The sequence below is a fragment of the Erythrolamprus reginae genome, chromosome 2, assembly GCF_031021105.1.
Source record: "Erythrolamprus reginae isolate rEryReg1 chromosome 2, rEryReg1.hap1, whole genome shotgun sequence".
Taxonomy (NCBI): domain Eukaryota; kingdom Metazoa; phylum Chordata; class Lepidosauria; order Squamata; family Dipsadidae; genus Erythrolamprus; species Erythrolamprus reginae.
In genome coordinates this window covers 175,878,427-175,900,098 of record NC_091951.1, presented here as the reverse complement: position 1 = coordinate 175,900,098, position 21,672 = coordinate 175,878,427, and positions in this window count along the sequence as shown.

Genomic DNA, 21,672 nt, shown 5'->3' with positions numbered 1-21,672 from the left:
TCAGTTCATTTATATTTTTCCTATGATCAGGAATGTTCAATTTTGTATATCAAACCTTTTGGGGGGAAATCCCTTGGAGATTTGTAGCCTAAAAAAATAAAAATAAACTGACACAAAATGCTCAAAAATGTTGGTGGGGTTTTTTGATCAAAATAAACCAATAAGCATCAATTTTTTTCAGTTCAATTTTATTTTCATTGTGTGCAGAAATGTTCAAACTAGTTTACCAGCAAAGAAAGTTTTCAAAAAGACCAAATTTAAATACCCCCAAAAAATATTTTTGGTGTGGGTCCTATATGACCCAAAACAGTAAAGGTGTTAGTTTTTTTCCCCAAAGGAAATTTGCCCCCACCCCCAAAAATATTTTTATGATGATCAGTAATGTTAAATTTAGTAAATCAATGCCTAAGATGTTAAAAATATTTTGAATTTGGAGCCTAAAAAAAATGTAAAGTGAAAATGGTTGCAAGCAGCCGGGGCGGGGGGTTTTGGGTTATTTCTGATTTAAAAAAACCAATAAGCATCATTTTTTCAGTTCATTTATATTTTTCTTATGTTCGGAAATGTTCAAACTACCAATCCCACACCAACTTTAGTAAAATTGAATGCATTTTGCAGGCTAAACTATCTATAAATTGAAAAAAAAGATCACAAAAAGGGGGGTGGGGGCTTTTTCATTTCATTGTGTGAAAAAATGTTCAGACTACCTTCCAAGTGAAAAAAGTTTTCAAATTGACCAAACATAAGCACTTCAAATGAAGAATTTTCGGTCTGGGTCAGGCTGACCCGGGAACAGAACTTTAGGGAGTATTTTTTCAGCAAGAAAGAAGCCCCCCCCCCCCCCCCCCAAAAAAAAATATTCTCATAGAGAGAACCCCTGAAATGATGCAAAGTCATGAAATTTCAAGTTTCAGATATGGAGGGAAATTTTTTTACAGGGGTTCAAACTTTGATTTTGGGTTTCACAGACCCGAACAGAACACCAGGGTTTCTATGTATATATGCCATATGTGTACATACATATTACACACAGTCACACTGGAACTAATCCATGGAAAGTGCAAGACTGCAAACCAAACCAAACTATTGCAAGCAACTTAACATCTTTCAGAAGTTTGGATTTAAACCTTGGCAATGCTAGGATTACAGGGATTTTAACCCAAACCGTCTAGAGTCTGCGGAGAGGGGCGGCATATAAATCTAATAAATGAAATGAAATATTGTGACTTTTTTCCCCTTTGCCAAACCAGGTGTGGGAGTGGCCAGCATCAGTGTTCCCTCTAATTTTTTTGGGGGGTGGGCGAAAAAGTATAGTGTCTGAGCGGCAGTCCCTTCAGGACTGGGCGGCACAGAAATATTAAATAAATAAATGAATAAATAAATGAATGAATGAATGAATGAATGAACGAACGAACGAACGAACAAACAAACAAACAAACAAACAAACAAACAAACAAATAAAAAACCCACCCTGTTTTGCCTCAGAGAATTTTAAAATAAAATACTGTACTGTGTGTCTATAACAGTGAGCTCATAATAGGGCAACTCTATCAATATCAAAATGCCACTTAAATAGTTGAGCTAGTTTCAAACTAGATTTTGATTTTCTTTCTCTCTTCCTTACTCCCATTCTTTTTCTTTCTCTTTTCCTTCCTCTCTTTTTTCTACCTGTTTCTCTCTCTTCCTCTCTTCCTCCCTCTCTCCTTCCCTCTCACTCTTTCCCTCTCGGCTTCTGGGCAGGTTTGAAAAACTCTGAGTTGATGATGATTTTTAAGTGAGCGATTGCTCACTGCTCAGCTTAGAGGGAACTATGGCCAGCATGTGATGCATCTGGACTGCAGGCTGCCGAGTTTGACAGCTCTGATCTAGAGATGAAAAGGCATGATCATTTCCTTTTTTGGCAGTGATTTGCTCTCCAAGGTTGTTTTAATTTAGTTTCTGAATGTTTTCGTTACCAGACTATGCAACATCATCATAAGCATTTTCTTGTCCAATTGTCCTTAGCTTATAAATTTTGTTATCAGTTTGTCCTATTACTTGGGTTGGCTATATATAAACCAACAATATATCTCTGTAGTTTAACTGTGTTATATATGTAGCTTTAACTAAATGCTATTTCTGATTGGTTGATTGTGTTGCAGGTTGCCATAAGAGGGAGCTAGAGATCATAGCTCTCTCTCTCTCTCTGATATGCTTTCTTTGCCATTCTGTTCTCTGTTTGTATCTAAACTTTGTTTATACCTTGGTATCTTTGCTTACTGTGCATGACACAGACAACTGGTAAGAAGGCTTTGTAATTGGATATTCTTTGGACTTTTTTTCTATTATGTATATGGCCTGGACTGTTTATTGGATTGTGCTATTTCTTAAAGTAAACTTAACTCAAGTTAGTATATCTGTGTGGGGGTGAATAATTATTCATAACTACTCTCATAAACACTTCCGTGTGCATAATCTTTGTTATTCAAGGGTTAATTTGCACATACATTAACAAATGCTTTGTGTGCCAGTGTGGTCAGTTGGTTGTGTGACTGGTTGTTTGTTTAGAGCTACATTTAAATTCTGAGCAGCTGATTGGTTCTCTTGTTGACTGGTCGTTCAAATGGTCTGGTGCAGTGAAGGGCTACCAAAGTTTTTACTACCACACTGTGGGCATGGCTTATGCACGACACCCTGCATTTTCTTTCAACATCTTTCAGTGCAAATTGGGTGTTCTATTCATATGCTGGGTCAAAAAAGTATGCTTGTTTAATTGCTCCCTTGTAGGCAAATACACTCATCTGAATATAAATCTTTATTGTGAAATATCTTGAAAACTTTAGCCAACCAGCACCTTTATCACCCGTTTTCTAAACCATCTAATCAAAATATGTAAAGTGATACATTTTATCTCTGAGATCAATAATTTTTCAACATTTTTAGATCAATGATCAGTTTGCTGTATTGGACTGTTGCAGACTTGGTTTAAAGACCAGCCATAGTTTCCATTGACCCTGACTTTATCATCTTTAATCAGGATAAAGGTTCAACAAAGCTCAAGATTGCATACATTGGTATTTTTTAACATTTTACTTGGCATTAAAAAAATGACCTTAATTTGATTTGTAGCTATCTAAACAACTTAATCCTTTTTTCTTTTTCCCCTTTCTTTCTTTCTTTCTTTCTTTCTTTTTTGACTTTTAGGCAGACATTGTTATTCAGGCAGGGTTTTGCATTACAATAGTGGTCCAGGTTGGAATTTATATTTGTTTCTGCTGCTAATATGCCACCTCTCCTTTTAATGGAGTGCTGAAGATTTTTGTTTTTCTCCTTGATTCTATTCTAGTCTGCGTTGTGCTTTTATGATTATGAGTCACTATGCATATTTTTTTTTTTAAAAATTAAGCCGTAATATAAAAGCCAGGATATGTCAAAACCTTTGCTGCGCTGACCTTTGTCAAGACTCCATCATGGTAATACTACCCTTTTGTTAGTGCTACATCAGATTTTCACCTTATACTTTTGGGATACTCTATCAAGCTCCTTTTGTCCTGTGCGTTTCATTCTATCCTTATTTAATTTCCAACCTTCTTCATGCTATTAAAAGCCTCAGGACAGGCAGCAAGTATTAAAAATGACAATAGAGCCTCTCTGATACAATGATCATGCAGTGCTGCAATAAAATAAGCATAGATAGTAAAGGCTTGCCATTTTTGCTAAGGAAAAGATAAATTTAATTAAGTAAATTGTTAATTTTGGGCTTAAATTCATCTATCCTCAAAGGTTTACTATAATAATTAAAATGTCCCATCCTTACCAGAATTACTTATTCCATGCAACCAAGGTATTAACACATTCCTTCTCACTATCATAATCTATACTATATCATAAAACATAGAATAACAGAGTTGAAAGGGACCTTGGAGGTCTTCTAGTCCAACCCCCTGTTTAGCCAGGAAACCCTACACCGTTTCAAACAAATGGTTATCCAACATCTTCTTAAAAACTTCCAGTGTTGGAGCATCCACAACATCTGGAGGCAAGTTGTTCCACTAATTAATTGTTCTCACTGTCAGGAAATTTCTCCTTAGTTCTAGGTTGCTTTTCTCCTTTTTTAGTTTCTACACATTGCTTCTTGTTCTACCCTCAGGTACTTTAGAGAATAGCCTGACTCCCTCTTCTTTGTGGCAGCCCCTGACATATTGGAACACTGCTAGCATGTCACCCTTAATCCTTCTTTTAATTCAACTAGATATAAGGTTCCTGCAACCATTCTTTATATGTTTTAGCCTCTAGTCCTCTAATCCAGTGATTTTCAAACTTTTTTTACATTTACAAAATCCTGGGGCACACCACCAACCAAAATGACAAAAATGACACCTTAAGACACTCTCCTCTCTTTTTCCATCCTTGTCTCCTGCACACACACCCTGGTGTGTGTGTGTGTGTATATATACACACTCTTGAACCATTTCCAAAAACAGGTGAGGGCTGGGATTTTTTTCTCTCTTATTCTTTGGATGCTTTTATCATATGCTTTAAATCAAAAGTCCCTACTCTCTCTCCTTTGTTTCTCTCTCTTTCCTCTCATTTTCTGCCTCAATCATTTTCTCATTTCTCTTTTTTTCTCTCCTTTTTTCTCTCATTTTTCTCTCTCCCTTCCCCTCCTTTTCTCTCTCTCTTGCTTTCTTTCTCTCTCTTTCTCTCTCTCTTTCTCTCTCTTTTGCTTTCTCTCTCTCTCTCTTTCTTGCATTCTTTCTCTCTCCCCTGCTTTCTTTCTCTTTCTCTCTCTCTCTTGCTTTCTTTCTCTCTCTTTCTCTCTCCCCCTCTCTCTTTTTCTCTCTCTCTTGCTCTCTGTGTCTTGCTCTCTCTCTCTCTTGCTCTCTCTCTCTTGATACCTCTCTCTTTCTCTCTCTTTCTTTCTCTCTCATACACCACGCTGGCAACACCAGCATCAGGCAGTTGCAATGGGGCAGTGGCAGGGGGGCAGCTGCAAGCAGGAGCTCCAGGGTGGAGACACCGACGGCGGCAGCTAGACGTGTTGCTGGACACTGTACATGCTGGTGCTGCGCTGGGCATGGGTGCAGGCTGGCACCTCCGTCTCAGCCCAGCCAGTGGGCCAGCGGGCCAGTGCCAGTCCCACACCCATGCCCAGCACAGCGCCAGCATGTACGGTGTCCAGTAACACATCCAGCCCCCGCTGTTGGTGCCTCCGCCCTGGAGCTCCCGCTCACAGCTGCTGCCCCATGGCTACTGCTTGGTACCGCTGCTGCTGGCACCCTCCTGCTTCCACCGCCCTCCCGCTGGGCCCCAAAGCTCACCTGCCGCAAAGAAGGAAGGTGCAAAGAAGGAAGCTCAGCTTATGATCTCACAAATTTTTGCTCTTCTCGCTCTTAGCTGAGCTTCCTTCTGCGCAGCACACCTGACCATCTCTTGTGGCATACTAGTGTGTTAAGGCACACTGGTTGAAAAACACTGTTCTAATCATCTTTGTTGTTCTTCCCCACACTCTTTCTAGAGTGTCAACATCTTTTTTACATCATGGTGAACAAAATTGGGTGCAGTATTCTAAGTGTGACCTTACAAAGACATTACAAAGTGGTATTACCACTTCAGATGAACTTGATTCTATCCCTTTGTTTATGCAGCTTAGAACTGTATTGGCTTTTTTTGCAATTGCTGCACACTGCTGGCTCATATTTAAATGATTGTCCAGTAGGACTCCAAGGTCTCTCCCCCCCTCTCCCTCTACCTACCTACCTACCTACCTACCTGCATAAGGGCACTGAAAAAAGATCTAACCTTTAAATATTTTGAGTCAAATTGTGGGCACCAATTTTGGGGGTGATGGAAACTTTAACATCTGCAGATGCCAGTAATTGACTAATAGCGCCTGGAGACTAGACCCTGGATCTTCTGCTAATGAAAAACATACATCTGACCTGGGGTTTGGGATCTGGCTCCAGAAGTGAAATGCAGATGTTCTGCCAATGAGAGTAACTAGATAAAGTTGTTGCATTCACTTCTTAAGTGCTTAGCTATAGATGTCCTGTGTTATATCTGTGACTGCTATAAATCAAAGGTAATTTATTGGAGCAAGTTTGATGCAGAGAAAGGGGCCGGAGAAGCTAGGTTGAAAATGTGATATTTGTAGTTTCTTACATATTGTATAGGTCATTGTTTGTAACTAGGTCATGATTCAATCAAAGAAGTTTCGTTCAAAGGAAAAGATGAAAAAAAGGAGAGATGAATCAGTTCCAGGGAAAGATTTCTGGTTTCAAGCAACACCAAAAGAAAATCAGTGAGCAGGCATAAATGTGCAAACTAGGGCATCGCCCCAAGTATTGCCTAATTACTAATAACAGTGAAGACCGCTAAGGTGATCAAAGACCTAGAGACCAAAACATATGAAGAATGGTTGCAGGATTTGGGTTTGGCTAGTCTAAAGAAAAGAAGAATAAGGGGCAATATATTAGCGGTATCCCAGTATTTTGAGGGGATGCTACAAAGAAGAGGGGAGTCAAATTATTTTCCAAAGCACCAAAGGGCAGGCCACAAAACAATGGTTGGAAACTAACCAAAGAGAGAAGAAACCTGGAGTTAAGGAGAAACTTCCTCACATTGAGGACAATTAACCAGTGGATTAGCTTGCTTTCAGAAATCATGGGTTTCTGGAGGTTTTCAAAGAAAAAACTAGACAGCCACTTATCTGACATAGTATAGATCCATGATGGCAAACCTATGGCATGCATGCCACAAGTGGCACATGGAGCCATATCTCAGGGCATGAGGCATCGCCATATGTCAGCTCCAGCACACTTGTGCAGGCCGGCCATCTGATTTTCAGCCTTCTGGAAGGCAGGGGAAGGCCTCAAAGCCTGAGGAGAGTGAAACATGTCCCAACGGGCCTACCAGAAGTCCGGAGGCTTCAGTGAGGCCTCCACACATGCACAGGATGGCAGCGCAGGGGGAGGGCATTGCATTATGGGTGTGGGCACACCCCCGTGCCCTTTTGGCACCTGAGCCAAAAAACAGTTTGCCGTCACTGGTATAGGTTCTTTTCTTTGAGCAAGGGGCTGGACTAGAAGACCTCCAAGGTTCCCTCCAGCTCTATTCTATTCTATTCTGACAGAGGAGTTCTGATTTTTCTAACTTTTACTGTATTTTAAATTGTTGTCTAATAGCCTCGATTGCTTCCACTGTCTTGGATTTGAAAAAGGAGCAAATCACAGCAAAGAAACAGCTGATGACTTCTTTAGGAAAAAGTAATTATGTCAAGCTGTTCCCCAACAGCTGCCTGGATACTGCTATTTTCTGTAATTCCGTCTCCTTAACTTGATTCCCACCAAAGGCAAACATTACAATGGAGGAGGTTGCGATTGTATGCCATGCCTTCTTCAACCACTTGCATAGATTTAAAGAGGTTTGAATCATGAGCTTTTTGAGAATGGGTGACGTGCTTGTGCAGAAAAACCCTATTCCCCTGTCTAATCTACAATAAGAGAATCATTTCTGTCCTCCCTAGGAAGATAATAATAATAAATTTAATAATAATTTATTAGACCTGTATGCCGCCCTTCTCCAAAGACTCGGGGTGGCTCACAACAGCAATAAAACAGTACAGTACAAATCTAATAGTTAAAACTATGACTAAAACCCCACTATCTTAAAAAACAATCAATACCATACAATCACAATTAATGGTCAGAGAAGAAGATACATTAATTGTCCCATGCCTGACGACATAGATAGGTCTTCAAGGTCTTGTGGAAGCGAGGAGGGTGGGGGCAGTTTGAATCTCCAGGGGGAGTTGATTCCAGAGGGCCACGGCCACCACACAGAAGGCTCTTCCCTTAGGCCCCGCCAGATGACATTGTTTAGTCGACGGGACCCGGAGAAGGCCAATTCTGTGGGACCTAATAGGCCACTGGGATTCATGTGGCAGAAGGCAGTTCCATAGGTATTCTGGTCCGATGCCATGTAGGGCCTTGAGATGAGATGAGGAGGACAAGGGAGAACAAAGCTCTGGAGGTGAAAACATAATATATTTCTAATCAAAGTCTTTCAGGAGTGAATGTTATTCCACCAAGGAGCGAATGTTATCCTATTTTGTCCCTGTCTTCTAACTACAAGAATCCCTCAATAACAAGTTGATACCTAAACTATATTGGTGGCCGAGTTATGAGCAATGTCCTTGAAGCAAAATGGAAGACAATTGGATTGTTTTTCAAAACTGTACACCTTGCCTGCTGTTTACAAATGTGCTCTGCGCCGGTTTATCCCGTTACAGAACAAACGGCAATTGATTTTTTTTCATACGCTGCTTTTGTTGTTTTTTTGTTTTGTTTTAAAGCATCAACATCCAATGAATGTAAGATGTAAGGGTGCTTGTCTGGTTAGTGCAGAATCTTTCCATTCCATTCCCCCCTCAAAAAATAAGCCATGGATTGGAGAAGCCTTGTAATAGGTATTGATTTCTGACAATGAACAAGAATCAACCTGACTGAAGAGATTGCACAATTGCGACAATGATTCCCTTAATGGAGGTAGGTGTGTGTATGTGTGTTTGTGTGTGTGTGTGTACTCACAAACCTATGCACATGTTCAGGGAAAAAAACCATGCATTTGAGGATTATGATTGCTTTAGAATGATGAAAGTCAGATTATGGGGGAAATATAGAAAAGGGGAAAAATGAAACAAAACAGAAAAGAAGAACAGGGTTTGTGGAGAAAGATAATGTAACTTCAGCTCATATACTTACAACAGCTGAATGCAACCCGACTACTCATTATTTGTAGTGTGCTATATTTGGGGCAATTAAGAAGAATTGCTCCACCAAGTACAGATAATCCTCTACTTACAACAATTTAGTGACTGTTCAAAGTGATAACGTCATTGAAGACATGACTTGTGAACATTTTTTTCAAACTTACAACCATGAAGCATCCCTATGGTCATGGGTTCAAAATTCAGACTGGTTCACATTTATGATTAGTATTGGTTTGCTAGCTGGAATAGACCACATTGCATACCGGTAGCAAAAATGGAGCTGCATATGCAGCTCTGTGTCGCCGGTGTTCACGCACGCATGACCCAGTGAGATTCTGCTTCTGTGCATGCGCAAGAAGCAAAATCTCATGAGAGAATGCACACAGGAGAGAGATTTCGGCAATGTTTTGCTTCTGCACATTTCTTTCTTTTGAAAATCTGGGCTGCCTGAGGAATGAGCACAACCCACAACAGAGGCTTTCCTCCCCTCCCCTTCCCCTACTAGTGTGCATCCTCCGTGCCCTGCCCCAGCCAACCAGGGTGTCTCAAGAGGAGAAGGTGGGTTGTGGGCAGCTACATCTGGATTTGCTCTCTGCTCCAAGGGGGAGTGTGAGTGTTGCCAGAGGTAAGTGGGGAAGGGAATGGGATCCAGGAGGGGGAGGAAATCTAGTTTCCCCAATTCTGAAGCACGTTAGCTTTCACTGAGCTGTGCAAGCCACTGCAATAGCAGTGGGTAGGCCAGGGAGGGGGTATTGGGTCTTCCCCCACCCTACACCAAAGGAAATCCAGCCAGACTTCTCCTTCCCTCCTACCCTTTCTCCTGCTCCCTTCTCACCACTCAATCCTACTTCGTGACAGAGAAGACATGCTGGAAACATGTGTCGAGGCAATGTCAGAGCACATCTTCTGAATCTGTTGTGCTTGCCTTCAACTCTCTGCGTTCCTCCAGGCCTAGTTTGTTGGGGGATTGGGAGCAGCCCTGATGCTTCTGCTTCCCCTGCCCCATAGACCCAGCCATTGCTGTTCTGGGAAGAAATAGGAAGCAGAAAACGGCGTGTTTCAAAGTTGGCAAACAGTGCTCCACTGCAAGAGCTGGACCAAGCCTCTCTGCTGTCTAACTCACCACTGGGGCTGCTTCTTCCATGCCATTTCCCTTCCCCCACTGGACTGTTGTGCTTGGTGCTTGGCAAGGAAGAGGAGCACTTCCACACACTGCCCCCTTCTTTCTCTTGGCCCGGCCAACAAGGAAAGAAGAAGGCTAGGTTTGGGAGATGGCTTCCACCTTACAAGTTCTGTCCCCACCATTCTCTCCCAGCCCTCTTTGATGATGGCAACAGAAAATGTATCACAATGAAGGTGGAATGCTGTTGCCATGCAAAGGCAAGTAGAGGGGCACTTTGCTCCTGCACTAAGGCTCCGGCCATCCCACTGCCATGACAGGGTAATGGCTCTTTCATCCTTTTGCCATGACAGGGTTACAGAGAACCCCAGCAGAGGGCAAAGAGCTGCAGCCGCAAGTTGCAGACCCCTGGCCAATGAAATATGCATCACGCTTTAATAAAATAGCATACAATTTGGCTCTCAGGCTTCGTGGCTTGAGCTAAAGAGGCATGGGATTTCAGAGTTGAAAATGTATCAATTCAGTGCAAAACTGTGCAAGCCAGCAACCTGTGTTGAAGAATCTCCAGAAAAGGAAATTTGACCAAAGCCTAAGGCAGTCTATTCATTGTCAGATCTTTCTTTCTGTTTCCCATAAAGTTCTGCTAAAATCTACTTACTTATTCTAGTCCATCAGTTCTAGTCCCTCTCCCTGGAGCAACAGACAACAGTCAGACTAACTGAAATGCATAGTTTTGGTGAGTGGATAGGGAAAGGCAATTTACTATATTATGCCCCACACAGTGCTGGGAAAAATAAATTCTCCAAGTTCTCTTTTCCCTTGCTTGTATTCAGTTTGATGAAAGAGATTTAGTTTTTGTAATTTTTTCTCTCTCTCTCCAAAATCCTCATGAAAGCAATAGGACTAGAAACAAAGGTTAGGACTAGAAACAAAGGTTATGACCTTTAAAGCCCTTCATGGCATTGGACCAGAATATCTCCGAGACCGCCTCCTGCCGCACGAATCCCAGCAACCGATTAGGTCCCACAGACTGGGCCTTCTCCGGGTCCCGTCAACTAAACAATGTCGGTTGGCGGGCCCCAAGGGAAGAGCCTTCTCTGTGGCGGCACCGGCCCTCTGGAACCAACTCCCCTCGGAGATTAGAACTGCCCCTACTCTTCCTGCCTTCCGTAAACTCCTTAAAACCCACCTTTGCCATCAGGCATGGGGGAACTGAAACATCTCCCCCTGGGCATGTTTAATTTATACATGGTATGTTTGTGTGTATGTCTGTTAGTATATGGGGTCTTTTTTAAATCTTTAAATATTTTAAACTTGTCACATTATTTATGATTTGTTCTACGTGTTGTGAGCCGCCCCGAGTCTTCGGAGAGGGGCGGCATACAAATCTAATAAATAAATAAATAAATAAATAAATAAATAAATAAATAAATAAATAAATAAATAAATAAAGAAAGAAAGAAAGAAAGAAAGAAAGAAAGAAAGAAAGAAAGAAAGAAAGAAAGGCTGCTTGGTTCCTAGTAATATTTTGCTCCCATCAAAGCATGACAGAAACTTGCCAAAATGAAATCCAGTTAATCCACATCTTTTTCTCCAAGAAAATGCATAAAGTAACCATTTCCTTTTAAATCCAATCTAGTAGAATATCTGTCCAAACCTTAACGAACATTTGAGACCCACATTGACACAACTGGAAGAGCCGCCCTGAGTCTACGGAGAGGGGCGACATACAAATCTAATAATAATAAATAAAAAAATGTTCCTAATGATAAAAATGAAATAGATGTATTCTATTCTTGTGCATACATAATGACCACATTGTTAAGGTGTTTGCTGTTCAGTATCCTGTCATCTTTCTGGGATTCTGGAGTCTCCTTTGCTTCCCACACTTTCACAATGCAGTTTTTCATCACATTACTGCCCGTGATAAATAATTTGATTATTTTTCCATCTAGATAAGATGTCTCACATGCTGGCCACGCCCATTCCATGTTTAGCAAATGGGGAAAAAGTTGTGATACATCACATGATGACACTGTGACAACGGGAGTTTGACATTCCTTGATAGACACATTAGTTTGGACTCCAACTATTCTTTTGACTCCCTAATTTGATAGAGTGGTAGTATTATGGCCCACTAGCAAACCATGCAGCTGATAGCGAATTCCATTCAAGAGGAGACCAACTTGATGATGCTCCAGCAGCGTGTGCAGCTGGCAACTGAATCAGACAGTGAGGAGGCTGGCAGGGACAGTGCCAGAGGCTAGGGCCTTTGGAACCTCCAGCACCTCTTGGCAGTGATGAGGAAGACGATACTTCTCCTCTTCTTAATGCAAGAACATGCAGGGCTGCCAAGAGGCAGGAGTGGTTACTCCAGAGGAGGTCTCCTCGGGAGTAAGACTTGGGACTAATTGGCCACTCCCCTAGTCTACTTAAGGACAGCAAAGGCACCTGAAAGGCTGCAGGAAACAATGTTTTAGAATCTTGTATCCATTGTGAGTACCTGGTGTCTAAGAAACTCTCTACTGTGCTTTCCTGCTTTGGCTTGCTTATTGAGAAAGACTTCTAGGCATTTTGCCAAGCCTTTGAAACTTCCTGAGATAACAAGCAATAATTGCATTGCTGTGATTTAAGACTTTGCTGAATTATGACAGCTGCTAATGAAGATTAATTAGCAGCTGAGTTTTTGTAAGAAAAGATTGCATTTAGATGTGTGTGTGTGTGTGTGTGTGTGTAAGCCAGTTATTAGTAGTGGTTTATTGATTAAATTAAGTTGTCCAACTTGTGTGTTCGTTACGTTCGTAACTGGGGCAGAACAGGTTGTCTCATTCTAAGACCAACTGGATGTCCCTAGAAAAACAACTGGTGATTGGAACGAAAGTGTGCTATTATCTCCTAACGCTCTTCAGCCTGGGAGAGTTTTTAAAAAATGAAGCATATTTAAACAGAAATGTTAGGGGAGAAAACAATAAAAACAATTCTTAAAAATCTCTCATCTCTATCTAACAAGTGACGAGTGAACATTTCTCCAGCTGTTATCAAAGAGTAAGAAAACACAAAAGCAGCAACCTATCTGCAAAAGGTGGACTTATGTACATACAACTGTAGGTTATGGCTTTTCAGGTCCTATTGTTCTTTGCAATGATAATTTATTTCTTTGCCTGTTTAGGAGCATAGTAACCTTCTAGATGTGCCTCAGGATATCCTTACATTAGTTTCATTTGCTGTCTTAAAGAATAAAGAATATTATAGCATTTTCAATTACTTGCCTGAGGCTGTAAACCAGATTCATTTCTTCACAATAGGGCTACAGAGCTCAGCTGATGAAATAATGGAGAGTGAAGATTTAGAGAGTTTTACCAAAATGGATACAGAATAGCATGGTGTAATTTTAGTTGAAGATTAATTGAATTCTTCCTCAGACAAATAACACTACAAGGCCAACTGATTAATTAACTGAAACCTGGAGTCAGGCTCAGCAGGCATATTTGGCAATGGTCTGCTTATAAAGTTTAGCAAAGGCCAAATGTCAGGTTCTGGGGAAGATCTACCATATAATCAGATTTCTTGACATTTAGATTGTTCTTTACAAATTGATGACTGCAGGTGGGGCAATAGAAAGGGTTAGATTGGGCTAAAACATTATGGCTGCTGTTTGTTTGTTTATAGTTTCCACACCAAAAGCACTTCCTCTCCACACTCTTTCGCTATCTCTCTTAGCACCCATATCTTGGAAAAGTAATCAAAACAGAGCTTATCCTTCTACTTTTCAGATATTTTGTAGCTGGAAGTGATGTGACATTTTCCTTTTATCCTGCACAATGGTGAGGTTGGACATGATGGAAGAGAGTTGCCATGAAGCTAATCAATGGACCCAGTAATTACAATATCGCAATTTGCTAAGGAGGCAGTTACCTGTCCTACATGGGACAAGACCATTGTTTTTTATGCAAAGAAATGGAATTCATGAAATTCCAGATGGACGTGTTGTGTCTCAAGTGTTATTTTGCAGTCCTTTACATTTAAACAGGGCCTACCTTCAGCTGCCCTGTCACGTTGATGGCTCTGTTTCAGAGTCTTAATCCTAAAATCTTCTGGTGCTTAGGCAAACATGGTGCGACTTGATCCAGATAAATTCCAGCATACCCTACAAAGACTAATCATCTAGAGATCCTCAAATTGGGAGATGCAATTGCCAATCATAATCAAACTGTTGCAGGAGCTGCAAATTACACTCTTTGCAATTTATCCTTCTTTATATTCCTTACCAATTCATAAATCCCTGTCATTCTTAGCAGGCAGCGTTTGTCCAACAATAGCTCCTGGCAAAAGTTGTATATTATCCATACATGGTGTTGCCTTCTATCTGGTCAGCGAGGTACCATTGCAAGGATGTTTACTACACTTAAATCACTGTTGTGCTTGGTGTCCAGCACACAGGGGTGGGGTTCTAGCCGGAAGCTAAATTGGGCTCACCGCGACGACTCATGAATGCTTGCGAGGCCAGCACGATTTTGCTTCTGCACCTGTGGAGGTAGCAAAATCACGCACAGAACCGCAGGTGCGCCCATGTTTTGGCATGTGTGGAAGCAAAAACAACTCACCAAATATGGGCGCACCTGTGGCTCGTGCATCATTTTGCTACCTCCACAGGTGCAAAAGCAAAATTGCGCTGGCCACGCAAGCAGTCATGAGCCGCCGCGGCGAGCGCAATTTAGCATTCTGGCTAGAAGCCCACCACTGCCAACACATTACTTGTGGCCACAAAATTCAAAAGGGAGATTCAGAAGGATGGGCCTGCCAATGAGACTCATCAAGTATTTTTGATGGAGGTCTCCTGAGCTGGCTCTTGGACAGAATCCAAAATCAATTTTCAATTAGTGGGCAACTGGTATTAGCTAGTAAAGCTGTGAAGAAAAGTACAAAAGGAGAAAATCAGAGCTGAATAGCAGGAGAGAAGCATGCAAATCAGTAATTTCCTTCCCCTCAATCAAATGCACAATAGCAACTAAACATCACAGGAGTATGCTGAGCTATCCAAAATGAGATAGACAAAGAAATAGTCTTCAGAATGGATATTAGCAAGTACGGGAAGGGGAGTGAATTTTTAGACAGATCTGGATTATTTATTTATTTATGGCAAACAATACCCTTAAGATGATGGAGCATTTTTGCAAAACCTGGGGATGTAGCCATCCAAAAACATCTGAATTTACACTCTGGATAGTCCTAATTACCATGACCAAAAATGGAAGCCTATTCTTTCACTTCAACAGCATCTGCAGTTGATTCTACTTGGTGCTACTTACAAAGTTGTTTGCTTATTATATAACTGTTGCTTGACAACATGTAGTGGCTTCTCTTGAGGATTAAGTGTTTTTCCAGACTATCAAAGGAACCCGGTCTTTCCAAATCTACTGCTTCTGCTTCTGCCTTTCAGCCCCAATCCAGGAGCCTTTGCAGGCAGTCGCTTCCACAACAAACTATTTTGTGTTATTTTTTTTAACTTAACCAACAAAGAAATAAAGAGAGACTAGTGTAGCTATTTCAAGCTTTTTAAAGCTTTCATCATGTAACCATAACCTTCTGTGATTCGAACCCGGGCAGCTTGCATATTAGTAAAAGGTAAATATTCCCCTCGCACATACGTGCTAGTCATTCTCGACTCTAGAGGAGGGTGTTTATCTCCATTGGTAAGCCTAAGAACCAGTGCTGTCGTGTTGTACATACTCCTGGTCAGTTGGAGGATGATGAAGAACTTGAGGACTCTGATACAGATAGTGTTTATGAATTAGTGGTGGGTCCAGGGTTACAGGTATTAGAACAGATGGGAGGCCAGCCACAGGATGTTGCTATGAGTCCAGAATCTAGCGAGGAAGAATCAGATGTTCGCTGGGTTGATCCTAAATTCAGAAGGGTCCAAAAATGTAAGGAACAAGTGTTTGGAAGAAGATATTAAGGGGAAGAATGGGTTAAATACTGGAGTGATGTATTTGGTATGTTAGGGGGTCAGTGGGGAAGAAGGGTGGAGTTTCAATGTTGTAGAACAAAAATGGAAGGTGTTCCCATTCAGCTCCCAAGCAAGCAAACTCATTCTGTGTTATTTTCTAGTCATTTCTGCTGATTTTGAACCATGCTGTGAGTACATAAATCTTGGTGAACGGAGGAGGCTGGGAGGAATGCAAAAGGAATGTAATTAGGAGAGATAATGGGAGAACAAGAAATGTGCTAGTATGAAGTGTATTTTGAATACAGAAGGAAGAGAATAAAGATGGAGTTTCTTTGTTTATGAAATACTGCATTTAGTAAAAGTTATTTGCAATAGCTAAAATTCTACCAGAAACCAGAACACTGTCTGATGACAATTCCATGGTAATGTGACTAAATGCTGAAGGTACACAGAATGCTGTTACCAAAGTGGTCCCTATTTTTCTACTTGCATTTTTACATGCTTTCGAACTGCTAGGTTGACAGAAGCTGGGGCATATAACGGAACACATTCCATCACATGGCGCTAGGAATTCGAACCTCTAGGCCACAGGCTCACCTCGCTTTGTTGGCTGTACCAGGAGGAAGAGTAAGTATTTTTCTGGTGAGACCAGTCTATCAGGACAGCCTGGTCTTTCCAAATATAGGACAAAGCATACTTATTTCTTCATCGGTATTTTTTTTTAAAAAAAAATTGCCTTGAGGATGACTGTTCAGAGGAGGAGGAGAAGTTAGTAGTACAGGAGTACATGTGTGTTAGGGTTTGCCATTATAAACTGCATATTGTAAACTGTACCAAACTTGTGCTTGAAGAGTTAATATCTTCAAGGCTGTTTCGTCACTTCCTCATTGAAGCTATAAAAGCTCATTATTTTGCTTGGTCATTTCCTTTACTTTACTTTTGCCTGAGATGGGGGAGTTGTTTTTCTAAGCTCCGTGCTTGTATTAGCTTTGTGCTTTATCTATATTGTATTTTAGCTTTGTGCTTTTATCTATATTGTATTTTGCTTTGTGCTCTAATCTTGAATAATATGCTCAGTGCATATTATTCTGTATTTGCTTCGTGCTTATTCTGGATTGTTTATATTTTGTTTATATGTAAATAATACTTATTTAACTAAGTCTGTGTCTTGGCTGTATCACACATCCACGCTCTGTTAAAATTCTCTGCTCGGTATTGTCTAAGGTTTCATTGCATAGCTAACCGAGACAAGCCAACAGATTCTACAGATATCCCTGCATTGGCCTGGACCTGACAGTAACCTCCACTCCTAAATTGTGACCCAAGAGTTAAATTCTAGATTCTGATTCAATTTTGACTGCCCTAAGTCCATAATAAAAGCAGCTGTGTGTTCCCAAGTAAAATACTGAAAGATACAGAAGTGTGAATTTGCAGGAATGATCTTCTGGGGAGTAATATTATATCGGAAAAAGGCAACTTAGTAACCGAAAATATGAACATGCTTGATGAGCACCAACTGGTTTCAGGAGAGAATCTTTAAAAGTGGTTTTTAAAAAATATATTATTTTCATTGATCTCTCTAGTTGAGGATTGTGGAGCAAGGGTTGCATTCCATGAGAATAGACTGGAGAATTGGAGGACTGAAAATAAATGGGATACATCATATAAATATTGGGAAGAAGTTTTGGAAGATGCTTCACCAGAAAGGCATTGAACGGGAACAAAAGAGAGAAGTGGAAGAAGCCAAGACTGAATGCACAGGCAAGGACTGGGTTTAAGAACATGGTGCACAAAAGAGAAACTAGATGCCAGGGTAGGAACTCAGTATTTTGAATATCCTACAACAGAGATGGAAGTGAGTGTAACTCAGAATCTCATATGTGTCCATACATACAGGCTAAGGAAGCAGAAGTGGAAATCCTGTCTCAGAAAGTGTGATACACAAGCATGGTTGAAATTTGGTGGGATAATACTCATGCTTAGCCCACAGCATTGGAAGCTGCAATTCACTCAAAAAGAACAGACCAAAAACAAAGTTCCAAACAAATGCTTAGAAGACAATTTTCTGGTTGCTGATCAGTTTCTGGTCACAATTCAAAGTGTTGGTTATGACCTATAAAGCCCTTCATGGCACTGGACCAGAATATCTCCGGGACCGCCTCCTGCCGCACGAATCCCAGTGACCGGTTAGGTCCCACAGAGTTGGCCTTCTCCGGGTCCCGTCGACTAAACAATGTCATTTGGCGGGACCCAGGAGAAGAGCCTTCTCTGTGGCGGCCCCGACCCTCTGGAACCAGCTCCCCCCAGATATCAGAGTTGCCCCCACCCTCCTTGCCTTTCGCAAGCTCCTTAAAACCCACCTCTGTTGTCAGGCATGGGGGAATTGAAATTTTTTTTCTCCCTTCCCCCTAGGCTTATAGAATTTATACATGGTATGTTTGTTGGTATGATTGGTCTCTTAAATTGGGGTTTTTAGATTACTTTTTAATATTAGATTTGTTACATTGTTTTTTATTGTTGTTAGCCGCCCCGAGTCTTCGGAGAGGGGCAGCATACAAATCTAAATAAACTAAACTAAACTAAACTAATTTTCATATTATCGCAAAAAGCAAGAGTTCTGTCTGAAGAGTTCCATCTTTAGCTTTATAGTTTGGAAGCATAGAAAGAATAACATGAAGTTTCTTCTTTTCTCTGAGGGCCTGAGCCTGTCCTGCCAACTAACTTATCATCTGCCAGCACATATTCAGAAGGGCTCTTACAATTTGCACTGAGAACCTTGGATCTGTGCATTCCCATGGCATGTTTAGAGCTGCTGACCTGTTAGGTCTCTTGCTTAACTTGTTGTTATGGCTTTAATAATCCTTTCAGATGGATGACTATCAAGAAGATGTGAATGGTTGATGTTCTCCTAAGCCCTCTCTCCTTTTAAATTTATATAATATAGTACAGTGATGACTAACCTTTTTGTCATCGCTTGCACATGTGTGCCCACCCATAATGCAATGCGCACATGCACCCCACCCCTGCCCTTGCACACATATCCCCATGTGCACATTGCCCCAGTGCATGCATGCATGAACTTCCTATGCTCACCCTGCCCCTGTGCATGCACAGGTGACCCGTCTGCGCTACCCCTGCCCACCACGCATGTGTGTTTGACCTCCTGCGTGGACCCCACCTCAAGCACATGTGCACCTGACCCCCTGTGCATTTGTGCACGACTCCCACATGTGCCCTGACCTCTCCCATGCATACGTGGCAGAGACCGAAAAACCTACTGGCTTATGGGAGGCATGCGCTCATGTGTGGTGGAGCTGAGCTGGGGCAACAGCTTCCATGCCCACAGAGAGAGCTCTGCATGCCACCTGTGGCCCGCATGCCATAGGTTCACCATCATGGGTATAGTAGAAGGGAAAGCAGAATCTTTAGTCCTTCAGAAAAAAATTGTGTTCCAAAACTTCAAATGGCCACTAGGGGCAACAAGGAGGCCTCTTTAAAAACAAAAAACAAAATTGTTTGGAATACCCCAGCCCAGATCTGATGAGCCTCCCATTGGATGTTGTTGATCTAAAACTCCCAGATTTCTTCAACATTGGTTTTCCCGGGGGAGGCACCTATATATTGAATTTGAAGGATGATGCAGGAAGAGAATAATGTATCCAAATAGCAAAATGGGCATCACAGCATTATGAGGCAACTCTCCCTATGCAAACTTGCATGCAACTCTGTGATGCTGGCACAAAAGGGATTATGGTGTTGCAATCACTTTTCAAGATTTGACTCCCCTTGTCCCATCCACCCCTTCTCAATTTCCAAAAGTGTGGGGGAGGGGATTTGGAAGACCCCTCCAATCCTAGCTTAATGTTCAAAAATAGATGATGGCATTTCTTCAAATTAAATTATTCTAACCCGCTAGAACAATAAGACCTATTCCTGTGTTGAGGAATAGCTACATCACTGGGAAGCAACAACCAGAGGTATTCACCAACTTTCGCTTTCTGGCAATAAACTTTATCAACTAACTCAGTAGTACATTTGTTTTATTAAAAACAGATGTAGCAAAGAAAGAGTGAACAGAAGAAGAGATTCATAAGATAAAGTACTAGGCCAGTGGTTCTTAATAGGCATTCTGAGGATTATTGCAATCCATACAGATTGCAGATCATTTCTGGTATGGGAAAACTAAAAGTAAAATACATTTTCTCCCCAGTGTCTAAAATTTCATGAAATCACCAAAGCCACACAAAATTTGCCTTAAAATGTGCCTTTCTTGCCTTAAATCTCCAAGATTTCTGGGGGGAAAAATAAGCTCTTGTGAAATGTGGTGATCTCATGAGTTTTCAAACTTTTTTTTTCATTAAAAAACATAATAAAAGCATAATTTATGATGGGAATCTTACAAACACCACTTGGAGAATCACACGCCAACATATTCAGTGGAGTATTTATTGCCAATCTTTGGCTTATATAGCGATCTCAAAACTTCTTAATCAAAATTAATTGGTTCCATGAAAAGAAATTAGGGACTTCTACATCAGATCACAGATACCAAGACAACAATTTCTTCAATTACATTTTTAAATACCCTGCTTTGTAAAAGAAGCTGCCTATAAAATCAATGCTCTCAAATAATAATAATAATAATAATAATAATAATAATAATAATAATAATAACAACAACAACAACAACAACAACAACAACAACAACAACAGCAACCACTATTATTATTATTCTTCCCCAGCCTTTCTAGTATAGAAGTATTTTTCAGTTATTTGGAATTCTGGATGTAAGGAGCCTTCTAAAATAAGATGTGTGACTCATCTACTATTTGAAATGGTAACATTTATCTTGCTACCTTCATAGCATGTAACCTGTGCAGATCTTCTCTAAATTATTGCTTTTTCAGAATGTTAGAGAAACAATCAATTGTTCATTCTTTGATGAAGTCATGTGGCATTCCAATTTTACTTCAGTCGTAGTCCATACAGATATCGTATTTTTGAGATGTTAAATTAGTCTGTTGCTGTGTGTTTCTTTCCTATCTTTCTTCACTTCTGAAATGCAACGACAGTGATACCAAGTGTAAAAAGTACCAGAAGCTGCTCAGCAGATCCTGTCCTCTCTCTAGTGCGTTATCTAAGCTACTTTTGTGAGGACATTGAATTTGTTCATCTGGGAGGCTCTTAATCTTCAACGTTAGGAAAGAATACTAGTCAATAAAACTCTTAACAGGGTATATTACCTGCACTAAGTAACAGTTTAGGGAGGAAAAGCAGAGACAATTGGATTTTTAGCAAAGAATGCCATAAAGCCCCAAATAAGTAGAACAGTTTACAAGTGACACAGCATTTGTAGTGATAAAATAGATGTTTCAATTGTTCTTATGAATTTTTGGATGTTTATTGAAATGTTAAGTAGCCTTATGTATGCACTGCCACCAGCAAATGTAATTAATTCCCCCCCCAACATATATAATTTATGCCCACACTTACTCTCTTTAATAAAAAAAGGTATCCAAAGGCTTTAAAAGCCTTAGATGGATTGCCCCCAAATCTTAATGAGCTTTTATATATCTTACTCAGTACTTGAACTATCTTTAATGACTTTTTACTGTTAAGATGTCCTTTAAGTTAATTTACCAGCCATTTTATGCTCAAGTATAGCTCACACAGCCTGCTGTCTTCTTGCCATGTCATCTGCTGTGTTTCACTGGGAGGAAGGGCTGCTGTTGAAAATTAAATCACACAGCTAGTAGTATCTGTTCTTTTAAATTTTAATCACTGAGATATTAGCAGGCCTAGATATTGAAGTGTCAACTGTGCACTTGTATTTATTCTCTTCTAGGTTAGACA